The 14,255-nt window shown below is 40.2% G+C and overlaps 1 protein-coding gene across 18 annotated transcripts in view; it reads left to right on the forward strand.

Moving 5' to 3' along the window:
- Positions 1-14,255, forward strand: part of MYO3B (myosin IIIB) — a 409,912-nt gene that overhangs the window by 27,104 nt on the left and 368,553 nt on the right. The window contains exon 1 of one of the 18 annotated variants that reach the window (XM_070580125.1): positions 4,668-4,795. The exons of the other annotated variants lie outside the window; for them this stretch is intronic. The gene's annotated coding sequence lies outside the window, so the exon portion shown is untranslated. Of the gene's footprint in view, positions 1-4,667; positions 4,796-14,255 lie in introns of those variants that run through there. 18 annotated transcript variants of the gene reach the window in all.

The raw sequence follows: 14,255 nt of genomic DNA on the forward strand, positions 1-14,255 counted from the left end.
TGCAGCACCAGTGGCACATGACTTTTTGAAGAGACAGATTTCAGCTCTAGTTGGCCTACAGAATATATGCAGTGGCCCTGGTGGTTTTTTGTTACCAGATACATAGCAAGTTCTCTTGTGTACTTTGTTGACTCTCTAGTAAAACATGGGATTTGGTCCTAATTTAGTTCTGGCATCATCACAGAACTCTCTGTGAGATGACACATGTAGAAGTCTGGAGAATCTTCCAGCTAAATGAGGCATACTCTGAAACACAAGTACAGCTTTGCATGTCAGGTCAGGATTTAATTCTATAGTGCTCTGGTCTGTGCCTGAGAGCATTTCTCTGGGATTAAGCAAATGGGTTATTTTAGTAAGAGGACTTAGGCAGTCATCTCCTTAGAGGTCTTTCTGTCTCCAGTCTGTCCCCACAGCTCTCCTTCCTCTGTGTGACTGCTATGGTGGTCTCCTGTTACAGTAGTTTGTTCAGACCAATCTGCTAAAATTTCTTCAATGGCTCCCCATTGTTTAGGGCCCTCTCATACTTGGGTAATGGACAGACCTATTTTAAAGAAAAAGAAAAGTCCTTCAGATTCATATTTTAAATGTTTCTTAAATAGGTTTTAAAAAACATGAAACTAGCATAAACTCCTTTTCACTTATATTTATAGAACTATGAAACCAAATGGGAAAAAAATTGTATTATGAAGAAACTAGAAATGCAGTAACATTCAAGTAAGCAGCTTTAATTTAATGAGACAAGTGACATTGTTTTGTGAAACTCTGTTGTCCTTTGCAGTGTATGTTGCAGAGCATGACAACACAGTTTATTCTGAGTTATGTTGTCATACCATGTACCATGTGTTGACCCAATTCTCCCACCACTTTACTCTATTTCATCTAGCATGGTCTCTTTGTTCAAACAGCAATTCCTTTGGCCTCCAACTGGTACATCTCTGTTGACTTGGTGCTGCTTTAATAATAAACATAAATGTAGGCACTGAAATTGTGTGGCAAATGGTCATCCAGATGATCCAGAATATGTTCTTACTCCTACTATTCCCATTTTATTATTATTATTATTGTTAATAATAATAAAAATATTATCAGAGCCCTGGAAAATTCCATCTCAATCTTCAAGTCTCAGCTCAAATGTAGCTGCCTTAGGAAACCTTTCCTAATCCCTGGCCAATTTAAGGCTCCTATCCCTAAATTTCCACTGCAGCCTTGATACCCTCCTTTAGCACACCATGACCATTCCATTGTAATTGTTGGCAGGCAGGTCTCCCAACTGAATTCTAAGCTCTGGCAGGGACTTTAGATGCCTAATTCTCAGCATAGTGCTTGATACAGAGTAGGAGCTCAATAAGCATCTATTGGGTGAATGAATCCATTGGTAAAAAAGCCAAAGGAGAAGATGAATTTGGAGGGTAGTTTGAGGAGGGCTTTACAAGTATTGGTATTAGCAAATTTCTCTAGATTTTGACTGATCTGTTCTTAAAGGAAAGCATTACTGAGGCCACCTAACATATTTAGGATGGCATAACATAGAAGATGGTGTTACTGTTCTGATCCACAGAAAGCTAATATTTTCAGAATCACAAAGTGTAAATAAGAGAAGCCTGCCCTTGGCTTTGTATATTTCTTCTGAGATGTTTGTGACTTTTCAAATTCAGCTGGGTTGAATTAAATATGTAGGGTGTTTCAGTAAGGGACAGTTAAGTGGTCTATGGTGAGGTTCTTTTTGCTCAAATTGCCTGGAACTTATTCCTTTCTCAGCAGGGAAAAGCCAGCGTTGCATCTTGTATGCTGTAGTGGATATATTGAGGAGTAGGCAGATTACAGTGTGGAGACCTTGACAGTGCCTTTTAGGAGCAAGTGTCCAGTTGCTCCATGCATGCCTGAAAGATTCTCTCAGGATGTGGGACCGTGTCCAATATGCTCTGGGACACAGGCTACAGTTTTTGGGACTTAGGCCTATACAATCCTCACATTTTAATTTTCCAAATAGAGAATTACTTTTTCCAACACAGCCTCTTTTCACTCCATAATCTTCATAAGAATGTTCACAGGAGCAATCTTCCATTTGTCATCTCAGTTCCATATTTATACTCTCCTCCATGAGCAATGCTTTGTGTCAAGAGCAATCTTTGAAAGTATAATCAGTAATGGTTCAAATGAACATTGTCTTTATATGATGGCCTGCATAGTATATTGATCGTAATATGCTTTCACTTCTGCTTGTGTGAATAAGTGGTATTTAGATTAAATACGACAACAATGCATGCAGTATCAAGGCCAGTGGAATAAAACCATTGCAGGTGACCTTTGCTTTTACTTTGAATTGCAGCTGAAAGATGCTTGATCCTATTTTATTTTTGAGAAATTGAACCAAATTATTCTTTTCCTATTTTCATTTCCATTTTTATTTCACCAGCTTGAGTAACTGCAATATTTAATTCAGATAGGCTAAACTACAAACCAGGTAGCTAATGGAATGTGACTATACCACAGTCAAATGTTGACGAGCAGTCCAAATGCACAGTTCACTGGGGCAGCTTGAAGCTGCAGCATGAATTGACTGTCATATTGTCAACACTCTCCACTTATCTCTTCTTACTGTCTCATTTGGATGCTGCTAATGTTGGAAAATACTGGTAAAAATGGTATCAACTCAGCAATGTAGGAGAAGAAAAATTTTATGGGATGCCCTTAGTGTTATAGTATTTTGAAATAATGCTACTGGGGAAATATTGCCTGACATAGTAAAAGGGTTAATCTAAAAGTTAAGATCAGTATAATTTTTTACAAACTGACTATGTCAGTAGCATATTGTGACTCAGGTAAGATTATTTTAAGAGGGAAAGAAAAACATTCAACATAGAAACTATGTGCTTAATAGATTACCCTGAGCAAAATGACTTAAACAATAGGAAATTAAATTTTTCATGTAAGTGCGGAGGTAGGTGGTTCCAGAGTTTGTTGATTCAGCAGCTCAGTAAAGCTGTCAAAAACCCAGGTTCTTAACTTGAAATCAACAATTCAAAGAGACTTATGCACCCCTGTGTTTGTAGTAGCATTATTCACAATAGCCAAGACATGGAAGCAACCCAAGTGTCTATTGATTGATGATTGGATAAAGAAGATGTGGTGTATATATACAATGGAATACTACTCAGCCATAAAAAAGACAAAATTGTCCCATTTGCAACAACATGGATGGACCTTGAGGGTATTATGTTAAGCGAAATAAGCCAGGCAGAGAAAGACAAACACTGCATGATTTCACTCATATGTGGAAGATAAACAAACACATGGACAAAGAGAACTGTTTAGTGGTTACCGGGGGAAGGGGGTTGGGGGGAAGGGGTGCATTTATATGGTGACTGACAAATAATAATGTACAACTGAAATTTCACAATGTTATAAACTGTTATAGCCTCAATTAAAACAAGACAAAACAAAACAAACAAAAAAAACCAGGTTCTTAAATTTCCCTGGCTGTGACTGCTGCAAGCTGCCAGGCTAAGTGTCCACGGGCCCAGAATGGGTAGGTGGGTGATAGTGACTGGAATCCATATGTTGTGACTCAGTGAACTAAGGGATTTCCAGTACAACTATGCCCACTGTCAGTGTTAGTATTGCTCAGCCAGTTATTTGCGTCAAACACATGCCACATAATATCCTGGTCTGTAGCAAAAAGGGATATAGCCTAGTTTATGTTTATTTATAGTGATGGCAGTGAGTTAGAGGTAGTAGATTCTTAATCTTCTTTTCCCACCGTCACATGTAGGGAAGAATTAAACTGAATGTTTATAAATGACTGAGAACCAATAAAATGAACCAAAGTTGTCATTATTCTTTTTATTGAGGACATTTGTAAAACTACGTTAAAATAATGCCTTATAGTTAGCTGGTATGCTCTGGTGTGGCCATGCTTGTTGTTAAAATATTGAAACACTTCCATTCTGCATGGAAAATGGCTGCCATCCTGAGCCCCTTGAGTGCTCCTTGGCCACCAGAGGTGCCTGTCTCTTTCCCTGGGACACACCAGACCTCCTAACGGTCCAGTAACTATAGGGGGTGATGTCTGGCAAGCAGGCGATCTCAAGGATCTGCTCTAGTGCTGTGAGCCTGCTGATGCCTGTTGATTGGCACATGGTTTGAATATTGTGCCTTCTAAGCAAGTTTACAGTGGGAAGGAAACTTTTACTTACTGAGGACTCGCTAATGTCCAGGGACTGTGATTGTGCTTTTTAAATACATTATTTTATTTCATTCTCACAACAGCTCTCTATAATAGATATTATTTTCTCCATTTTACTGCTGAAAAAAGTGAGGTTCAAAGAGGTGTAGGAGGCATTGTGCCCAAATTCACATACCTAGTGACTACTGGAGGGAGCTGTTTGGCTTTGCAGAGAGCATGGGAATACAAGTCTCATTTTACAGATGAAGAGGCTAAGGCAGGGAGAAGATAGTCTCTGTGCTAGTTAGGGGGCAGACTTGGCCTCGGAATTCAGGTTTCCTAGCCTCCCTACCAGTTGTCTGCTCTTTCACTTTAGTGTGTTCCTTGGATTTTCAGCCTGGAAAACGTGTGCCAGCTAACTGAGGTAGCTCACACAATAGAGACATGCAGAGACGTGATGGAAGAAGACACTGAAATTGGAGTGTGAGACACATCATTTTAGAAGACACACATGAAGGACCAATCATCTATAATTTGTAGGTTGACTACGTTTTGCAATGCCACCAATGCGAGAAGCAGCCCATGTATTGAGGATCCAGTTTACTCGGCATCTTCCTAAAACAGCCAAAGGTCTGTTTCTGTATTTGAAAGCAGACTTGTGGATAAAATAAACATTTGCTTCTTTAAAAAAATTTTTTTTTTCTTTTTTACCTCCATCTGCTTGTTGTTGCAAACAAGAGCTAATCAGCTGAGCAGAGAAACAGATGTGCTGTGACAGCTCCAAAAATGGGTCTCTCCCTGCCTGGCAGAGGGTTGTTGATAGGGAATGGTTGCCATAACAACCAGATTACACAAATGCAGAAATATTGCAGGCTTTTTGCAGCCACTCTTGACTTCATTAATTATGCCATTTCTAACGAAATGATATGATAATGCTGTTTCCTTTGGCACTGCCAGAACTAGAGGTGACAAATGAGATATTTTGTGTCAAAGGGCTGAGAAAGCCATAAAACACTACAGAGCTGAAATATTATTATTGTCGTTGTGTACCATTTTGTTCCTTAAACTCTAGCTAATGGGTTTGGCTTCCAAATAAGAGTTAGCATTTATTGAATGCTTACTGTGTGCCAGGCACTAAGTGAATTAATGAATTCATTCATTTATAATCCTCACAACAATCCTATAAAGTCAGTCCTATTACTAGTCCAGTGTTTTAGATAAAGTAACTCACAGAAAGTAACTGTTCTTGTCATTGGACAAGTTATTAGGTGATACCACCAGGATTTGAGTACCCAGGTATTTGATTTGAGTGGATTTGATACCACCCAAATATTTGGCTCCCAAATCCTTCTTTTTAACCACTATACTATAGCAAACTGTTTAGTTATGGCCACCAGTGTACCAATAAGACGTTAATCTTTTTTTTCAATTTTTAAATGATTTTAGATAAGAATTATCTTTGTTAATATGTTGAGGAAAATATAATATTTCAACATGGCACTGGATGCCAATGTAGTTAATGCCCAAGGGAAAGATCTGGAAAAATAAAATAACAAAGTTCTTCAGAATAGAATTTAGGACATTTGGATTTTAGTTTTAACTCTGCCACTCATTTTTAAAAAGTGATTGTGGTTCAGCTAGTTTAATATGGCTTAAGTTTTGTTAAAAAAGTTAAGACCACAAATTTTGGAGACAGATAGACCTGGGAGCAAATCATAGATACCTGCTTATCCACTTAACTGTGGCCCTCAGGGGAGTTACTGAATATCTCTGACTAATAAGATGGGGAAAGGTTAAAAGAGGTAAAAGGAGAGGGGAAAGAAAAAAAACGGCCTCAAAGAACAGAATGAAATAATGTACTGAAAGTGTTTTGTGCTGTACCTGGCATAGTAAATGCTTTAAAAAAGGTGGCTCACATTGCTCCCAACCCCACCCTTCCCTAACCTGTTCTCATCTCTGAGAAGGAGAAATTGGCTTGGGTAGTCTGCCTTCAAGGTCCCTTCTATTTTATAGGGAACATTTACAGTTTTTTAAGGAAATCCTCTGCCAGCTCTCACATTCCGTGGCTCTGGTGTTCCATGGAAAATGAAGGCCTGATCTCTCCAAGCTCTCAGTAAGGGTAAAGGGATGACAATACAAAGATGTTCAGCATCCCTTTTCACATGGATCTGTTTTACAAGTCTGGGGATTCTTGGGACTCTATCTGCTGATCAAATCACTGTAAGGAATCTAGGCTTTGGTTGCTCAGGAGATTAAAGTGAGGGGTTTAGAACTTTAGGTCATTGGCGAAAAGACCTGTGTGTTTTCACCCACGACATTCCTTTCTGAGACTCTGTAGCCATTGTGTTCCTTGGTTCCCTCCAGACTCTGGTGTCAGCCTCTGAAAAACAGGGAATTCCCTCCCTTCTCCTCCTGGGGCTGACCCTGTTTGCATTCCCAGAGTAGTTCTGCCTTTGAGGGCCCTGAAGCACAACCCAGGCCCTTGGGGCTCCAGTGAGTGAAGGGCCCAGGGCGGGGGTGAAATGATTGGATCCAGCTCCAGCTTTTAACCTGGTCTCCAGAGATAGCTCATTTCTCAGCTGGAGCTCTGCAGGGAACTTGAGTCGTATGTCATATGTCATTGTGGAGGTCGGGGGCTGGCCCTGGAGGTGGTGGTGACATATCATCACCCTCCTCTTGGTGGACGTAAATATATAGGGCTGCATCTGAGAGTTTCATGTCCCAGATGTGCAGAAGCACATGAGGCCCAGAGCAGAGGCCTCAAATCCCCGCCACTCAGTGCTAAGCAAGAAGTGTCAGAGTAGTGGGCTCGGTGAGTTTTTGCAACTTTCCCAGGCTGTCCTCCCATCCCTTTCTGGAAAGGTGAGAAAGGTCAAGGCAGCTGCTGTTTCTCCTTCGTCCACCAAAGAGGAAGAACCAATGCTGTTCCCATATGGGCAGAAGTGTTTGCTGAAGGAGTAAAACATCAGAGCCAGCCTTGGCTCTTCCTGAGCAATGAGTCCCAAATTACCTGGTGGCTACCCTCCCATCAGTGCCTCTGTTGCCTTGCCCAGGGCACAGGGACTCAGCCTCATGAAAGAGAATTCACACCTAGGCCAAAGCCTGTACTCATTTCCCTGCCTCATGGTCACTGAGCTGTCAGAAGAAAGCAAAGGGAGGCAGGCAGTCAGCATTAGGAATGGAACCCCAGAAGAGCCTCAGGGTCGCAGGAGTGGGTGGGGCTGAGGCACTCGTATTTGTGTTGCTCTATTATATCCCAGGTTTTTTCCACGCTTTCTTTAGTTTTAGAAAGTTAAGGGAAGTCACTCTGATAGGAATGTGTGACATTCCCAAAGCCATCCTGGTTTGCCTGGTGACATCAGCCTGGGAGAGGACAGAATCTGGAGATTACTTGCAGATGAGGCGGTGTGCCCAAGTGGGAACATTCAGATACTCGGTTTGGTTTGCTTCCTTCCTGTTTTTCAGATGCGTTGTGGAGGAGAAAAACTTTTTTTTCCTCATTAGTTTCTTATTGTGGGCTAATGCTTCACTTCTGTTGCCTACTAGCTGAGTGACTTTGGGCAAGTTTCTTAACCTTTCTGAATTGTTTCCTCAGCTGGGATAGTAATACCTGACCTAATAAGCTGTAAAATGAACTGAATTGGAGAACCCCTACTCACTCTTTCCTTAACTGTGCTCTTGTAGAAGTGGAGCACTAGCTGGCAAAGGAAAGGGGAAGAAAGAAAGAGAGTGAGGGGACAGGGGAAGTCAGAGGTGGCAGGAAATCCATTCTGCTTACATGGAGGACATGCTTATATGCACATAGTATGGAAGTTCCTGTGGCTATGGCTTATGGGGTATGAAATCTCTTTGGTTAGCATTCTCCATATTATAAGAATTCCCAGGAGATGATGCACTCGGGAGGGTAGTAGGGAACCATGGAATTTGCTCTGGGTTTCGCCATGAACCAGTTGTGTGACTTCGGACAAGTCAACTCTCCCTGGGGCCTCAGTTTCCTCCTCTGTGAAATCAGGGGGTTGAATTAATGAATCCTAAGATCCCTTCCAGCATCCATTTCTAGTATGGGGAAGCTGCTAGAGCTGGGGAGGGCAGTAGGAGTATCCTGGGTCTTCATGCAAATGTTACCCTTCAGAGCCTTTTGAGTACTAAGAACCCATGTGAAAATTTGGCCACACTTGATGTACCTTTCGTAGAGAAGTTCTGTGCATGTTGGTCTTGAGTCTGAAAACGAGGCTTACTGTATAATTAAGTAGAAAGGACATGTTCCCAGGGCTTTGGGGAATTTAAGGGCAAAAATCAGTGTTGAGTGCTGGCCTCAAACCTGCAACCAGTTCCCCTCTGCCCTCCACAGCCATGGTGGGAAGTTGGTGTTGCACAAGTGTGCTCTGTGTGTTTGTAATTTGAACCTTGTTTTATTTCTCTAAAGACTTAAGGTGAGTGTTACAATGCTGAGAAAAAAAACTTGTAGAACATTGTATTTTAATTAGAGACCTTTCTGAATTTCATAAGAACGGTATAATTTAAATTATTTCTGGCAGTTTCTCAGTGTACAAACTATAGATTCATCCTAGCCTTAGGTTGAATTCTATGAAAAAACCAAAAAACCCATCAAAAACAAAACCATCAATTCCAGTTCTGTTAATCCATGTCCCCTTTGCAAACTCAAATCTCAAATGTATCTTCCCTTGAAGTTATATTTCATCCAAAGGAAGAGACTTCATTTATTTATTCAGTATCTCGGCTTGTAACACTTTAAGATGTTTGTGTGTAAAACTGATGAAAAATATTTGCCACTGGAATATTTATAACTACAATTTCCAATTCCAGAGAGGTTCTATTTTAGAAATCTTTATGATCAATAACATGTATTAATTATGCTGCATGAATTGCATAAGCAGAATTAAGAATGCTATTTGCCTTCCTACCTCTCAGCCCATCTTATTTGCGAGTCTATTGACTGCATTTTTGGGCTCAAGCTCCGCCAAGGATTAATAGCTTTAGGTCTATTTGCCTTGCCTCTTTTTAAACTGAATTTAGCTCTTGAGATAGCAGTATTTTGCCTATGTACTTGAGTGAAATTTTAATCTTGACCTTTGTTTATAATTTTGGAACACATGATCAGTTGTAGTAAGGTGAGAAATCAGAACATGTAAGGCAAACTTAATTGCATTTTTAATGACATTTAAAAATATTAGTGGAAAAAATGAAATAGTCTGAATAATATCTATTGTTTTTTAAGTTTGGTAAATTATTTTTTGTAGGCAAAGCATATTTTTCCTTATGGTAGATAGTGCTACCATAAAATTATTAGCTTGAAAGTATTGGTTAAAATTACATAATTGAAAGAGATTTTAGCCCAGCAGTTCTTTGGTCTATAATTTGATAAATGGTTTAAGTTAAATATTTTGTTGGAGAAATCTGGGTTTTCTGAATCCAGGAGCTTCATGTGTTGACTGTTTTTAATCCACTTTATGTCAGTCTAACACAGATGTTCTTTTCAGATATTGAAGACATTGAGATAAGGAAGACACTGATCTCTCAGGTTCTTATAACCTGTGTCTTTCTGCAAGAGGGAGAGGGTGGATCTCACTCATGTCTTGGGAGCTTTCAGTAAGCCCTATTCTTGGTCTACGCTGAAATGAAACTGTAATCCTGGGGCATTTCATGGGATCGTGGTGGCCTGAGAAAGTGAAAGACTATCCCTAGCCTTGTGCTTACAATAGAAAGGTATATAGTTGGGAAGGGAATTTTTTACCTTCTTCTTGTATTAATCTCATGGGAACCTAGATTTATAACCAAGACACCAACTTTAACTGCCAACTTATTGAACAATCCCACAGTAAACAAATACACTGGAGGAAGGAAACACATCCTTGAAAGTTAAGGCAAACTTTTCAATACTTATTTACATTTTCAAGACAAAAAACAGGCACAATATGCTCTTTCTTGTTATAGAAATAATTTGTGCTCCCTGTAGACATTTTAGGAAATCCAAAAAGATATGAGGAAGTAAGTAAAATAGTTATTACCCATACGTCAATGATCCAATGATGTTTACCATTAACATTTTGGTGCCATAGAACAAGCTGAATAACCAGCATTTTCATAAGCAGTACTTTAGAAAAGGCCACTGAGAAAGAGGTTGCTCAGCTTGCGTGGGAAGAGGAGGTGCAGGGAGATTAAATAGTTTGCTAAAGTTATCCAGTGAGGGAGTGGCAAAATCAAAATGAAGATGTCTGGCTCTGGGATTTTCTTGAACCAGTCAGATGTGCAAGTCTTTCCACAATCCAAGAGCTACTGACAGTTGTTTTTTCTCCACCGTTCCCCAACTAGTGACTGAGGAAAGGGTCAGCCATCCTCAACAGAACTCAGCTGACCATGCCCAAGGATGCACAAGGAGATGATATGTGTCAAAGCAATTGTGTTTTCAAGTTGTGGGTGCAGTTTTACCCCATAAACTTGTTCAGGAGAGGGGAGGAGGTACTCCCTCTGGGGGCCAGGAAGGAGTGACCGGGGACAGATTTAGGGAGTCTGGAACTTGGAACTCCTTAGCCTGAGGTAGGCTAAAGAGAATTGCTCTAGTAATCAAAGAAGATTGACTGCTAGCCTTTGCTCCAAAGACCAGTAGAGCTAAACTGTTAGTGAAAATTTATTTCTTTTCCTCAGTACCCTCTAGAAAGAAAAGTTTTTGGCAGCCAAGGTGGTAATGACCGACATTTGGGAGCCTCAAGCTCACCTCTGGGTAAAATAGCTATTGGCATTGGGCAGTAAGGCTTCACTCATAGTTATTGCTAGTAACCCAAGCATCAGTGTTTTTCTTCTTCCTAAAATAAGCAGCAGTATAGTCTAAATGTAGCAGAAAAGCCATAAGTTTGCATTTCAAGGTGGGAACCTGGTCATGCTCCATTAACCAGCATCCAAACAATTGCTCTGTCACTGAAGCTCATCTTCCTTAACAGAGGCATTATCACAGCAACTAGCATCTTTTCATAGACCTTAAGACCTTCTACAAAACACTGGCAATAAAATTCCCTCAAGGCTCCAGCCATTTGGTTCACACCCCAGAATAATCTACTATTTTGCTTTAGCTAATTTGCCTGGAGAGGTTAACCTCTCAGTTTGAGATACAAACCCAAAATCACTTATTTGGAAATTGGGAAGTCGTAGAATATTATAGTTGGAAGGGATAGTGGAGATTATTCATTCCCACCTTACCCTTTACAGATCAAGAGAATGAGGTCCCTATAACTCAAGAGGCCACACCGCAAAGTTTTCTAAGGACTTGCTCAAAGGTACCCAGCTGCTAAATAAAGGAGTTCAGACTTTCTGACTCCAATCCAGAAATTTTTCAACACAGCTTCTCTGATGAGTGCCACAAATTGATGCTGACCAGGAAGGAAGAAAGATAAGACATAATCCTCACCCTAGGTTACTTCTGTTTGCTTCAGGGGTCACTTTGATGAGAACATCAAGGGTCTGGCCCCTTTAAAACATAGAGAAAATGATGAGATTAATGATAGCGTAACACTAAGTCGATAAAACTATTCAATAAAACTCAGAAACAGTATAAGCACTCACTGATATGCCACAGAGTTGAAGATCGTTAAAGCTGACTATGCAAAAGTATGTAGGGATTTATACATCTCTGAAACTCATTGAAACTCGACAAGACAATATTTTTATCATGGAGCCAGTAGGCCACTAGCAAATATTGCGCTAGGACTGTGTCTCTATTTTGATTCATTTAATGCCACACTCTTAGCCTTTGCCAGGCACTTTAAGCATTTTGTAACAATCTATAGACACATCTCATGAAACATTCCAGAACACATATCCTCTTCATATCAACATTCATTAGCAGGCTTTCTGTTCACAACACTGATTAAGATAAATATACCAATTTGTTAAAGTCCATGGTATATAACCCAGTATCTGCTTCTGGTATTTATAACTGTGTATTAAATACCAGAAATTTTGACAAATTTTGACTAGTTGTGTTGCAAGCAACAGTAGGAAGATTAAAATCTATAGAGTTCTGAAATGTAAAATAGGTAGTCACTGAAAACACATCAGTATTTTATTGTTACCCTTTAGTATATTCTGCTTCTGATCTTAATGGAATTCTGCTTTTCTTAATGCATCTACACGTGGAAAAAAAAGGTGAGATCCTGAGAGGACAAGTGATTTTTCTATACCTGTTTAGGGGCAGAGCTCAGACCCAGTTGAACTTGTTATATTGCCTATGAAACTGACTTCTCCTCCTGACTTCCCTGTTTTTGTAAATGGCACCATCATTCTCCTAGTCACCCAGGATCAAAGTGTCAGTCTTTCTTGGTATGTCCGTTTCTCCAGCCTCCCATGTTAAATCCCTCTCCAAGTCCTGCAAGTCTTCCTGTCTCACACCTGTTTTATCCTCCCCATTCCACTGCCACCATCGTCATTTATACTCCTATGATCAAAGTAAAGGCTCAAGGTAAAGGAGATTATACACTTGCCTTGGGCGTGTCTCCTCCTTTGGGCATTAGAGGTGAGGGGGAGGAATGTGAGAGGACCAGCTGTTTGGGGTCCTGGGCCTGTGTCAATGCCATTTCAACCCACCTCACTCCACCCCTTTAATGTGACTTATAGAACCTCGGAAACCTAGTCCCAGGAGAGTGCACTTATTTGCCATTGCCACTCTCCTTTTCTTAGTGGAGCATCCTTAACAACTGATTCAGAGAGCTCTTTGAGAGGTCGCTCTCTCCTGGGGGCAAGGAAACCAAAGACCAATTGACCATCTCAGCATCCTTAACTCAGCTTTATTTTGCGTAGAGACAAGGAGAATACTGAGCTAAGGAGAATGAGATTACTTTTTCTCCTAGAGAAATAGTTGCAGACTTTGGTGTTGGATTGATAGGGAATTCCAGGATGTGCTGATCTTCAGTTGAGTTGCATCCCCTTAGAGTGCTTCTTTAAATCCCATCACACATGTAGCCCATGTAAAGGGTGGTTTACTCCTGATAAGGACCAATACTGAAAGAGAGAATCCCTCTGAGAAGATGGAGTTAAAGGTGACAAAAATCTCAAAAAATCTGGTTAGTTTAGTCAGAATATGAGTGTAGAAGTTGATAATTCAACCATTCCTTGAACATAACCTTTATTATATAGAGCACTTACCATCTTGTAATGATTTGTTTACTTGTCTTTCCTCTGCCTGTGTTCAAATGCGGGACCTAACAATGACTAGCTGTGGACTCTGTGTAAGCTATTAACTGTGCTATGCCTCACTTTCCACACCTACAAAAGGTGATAATAGTATCTACCTCACAGAATGATTACGAGTATTAAATTGAGTGTGCATTTGGGTTTCTCTGCCTAGGGCCTAGTACCATGCCTGGCTCATGGGTACTCAATAATTATTTGTGAATTATTTTACTAGTGAAATTTTCTGTAAACTTCTTTGGAAGGCTGGGCTTAGAGTTTTTTGGTCACCTTATAAGCTGAATTTTGGGAAGGGAAGAATTTGACCAAGGGATGCTTTTCTGTTAATCTGACTGAGCTGAAGATAGTGCCTATCTGTGAAGAGAAGTTGAAAGCAGATAAATGTTTTGAATATTTTATGACGGTACTTGAGAAATGTTAGGATTTCTCCATTCCCGCATTTGGATGTGTTCTTGGAATTGCCTTCTGTGTCCCATCCAAGATGGCTAGGAGTTGATTTGAATTTTATCCCGGAAGTTGTGGTCTGTGGGTACTAGACACTTTCTGTGGTCTCACTTAGCCAGAAGTGATCTACCTCTAATATCCTAAGCATTTGGAGCCCATATCCTTTATTGGATACCCTATAGGGCATTGTCTTAGGACGTTTACAGTTGATATGCTTTGTCATTTAATTATTATGGGTTCACTTTAAATTTCAGTTGGCCCTAGCTCCTGTTGGAGAAAGGTAGTCTTATTTGTTTTTTCCTCACAGGACCGTATAGGAGTGGTGAACTATTTGCTGATTGATAGCTCTAAAATTGTTTGTCCCACACATTTGAAAATGTCATTTCTGAAAGGAAAGGTGTCAAATAGCCTTTTCTGGAGATCTTTAAAAATAGTGTAGTTTCTC

This window comes from Equus przewalskii, chromosome 17 (genome assembly GCF_037783145.1).
Source record: "Equus przewalskii isolate Varuska chromosome 17, EquPr2, whole genome shotgun sequence".
In the NCBI taxonomy this organism is placed as follows: Eukaryota; Metazoa; Chordata; class Mammalia; order Perissodactyla; family Equidae; genus Equus; species Equus przewalskii.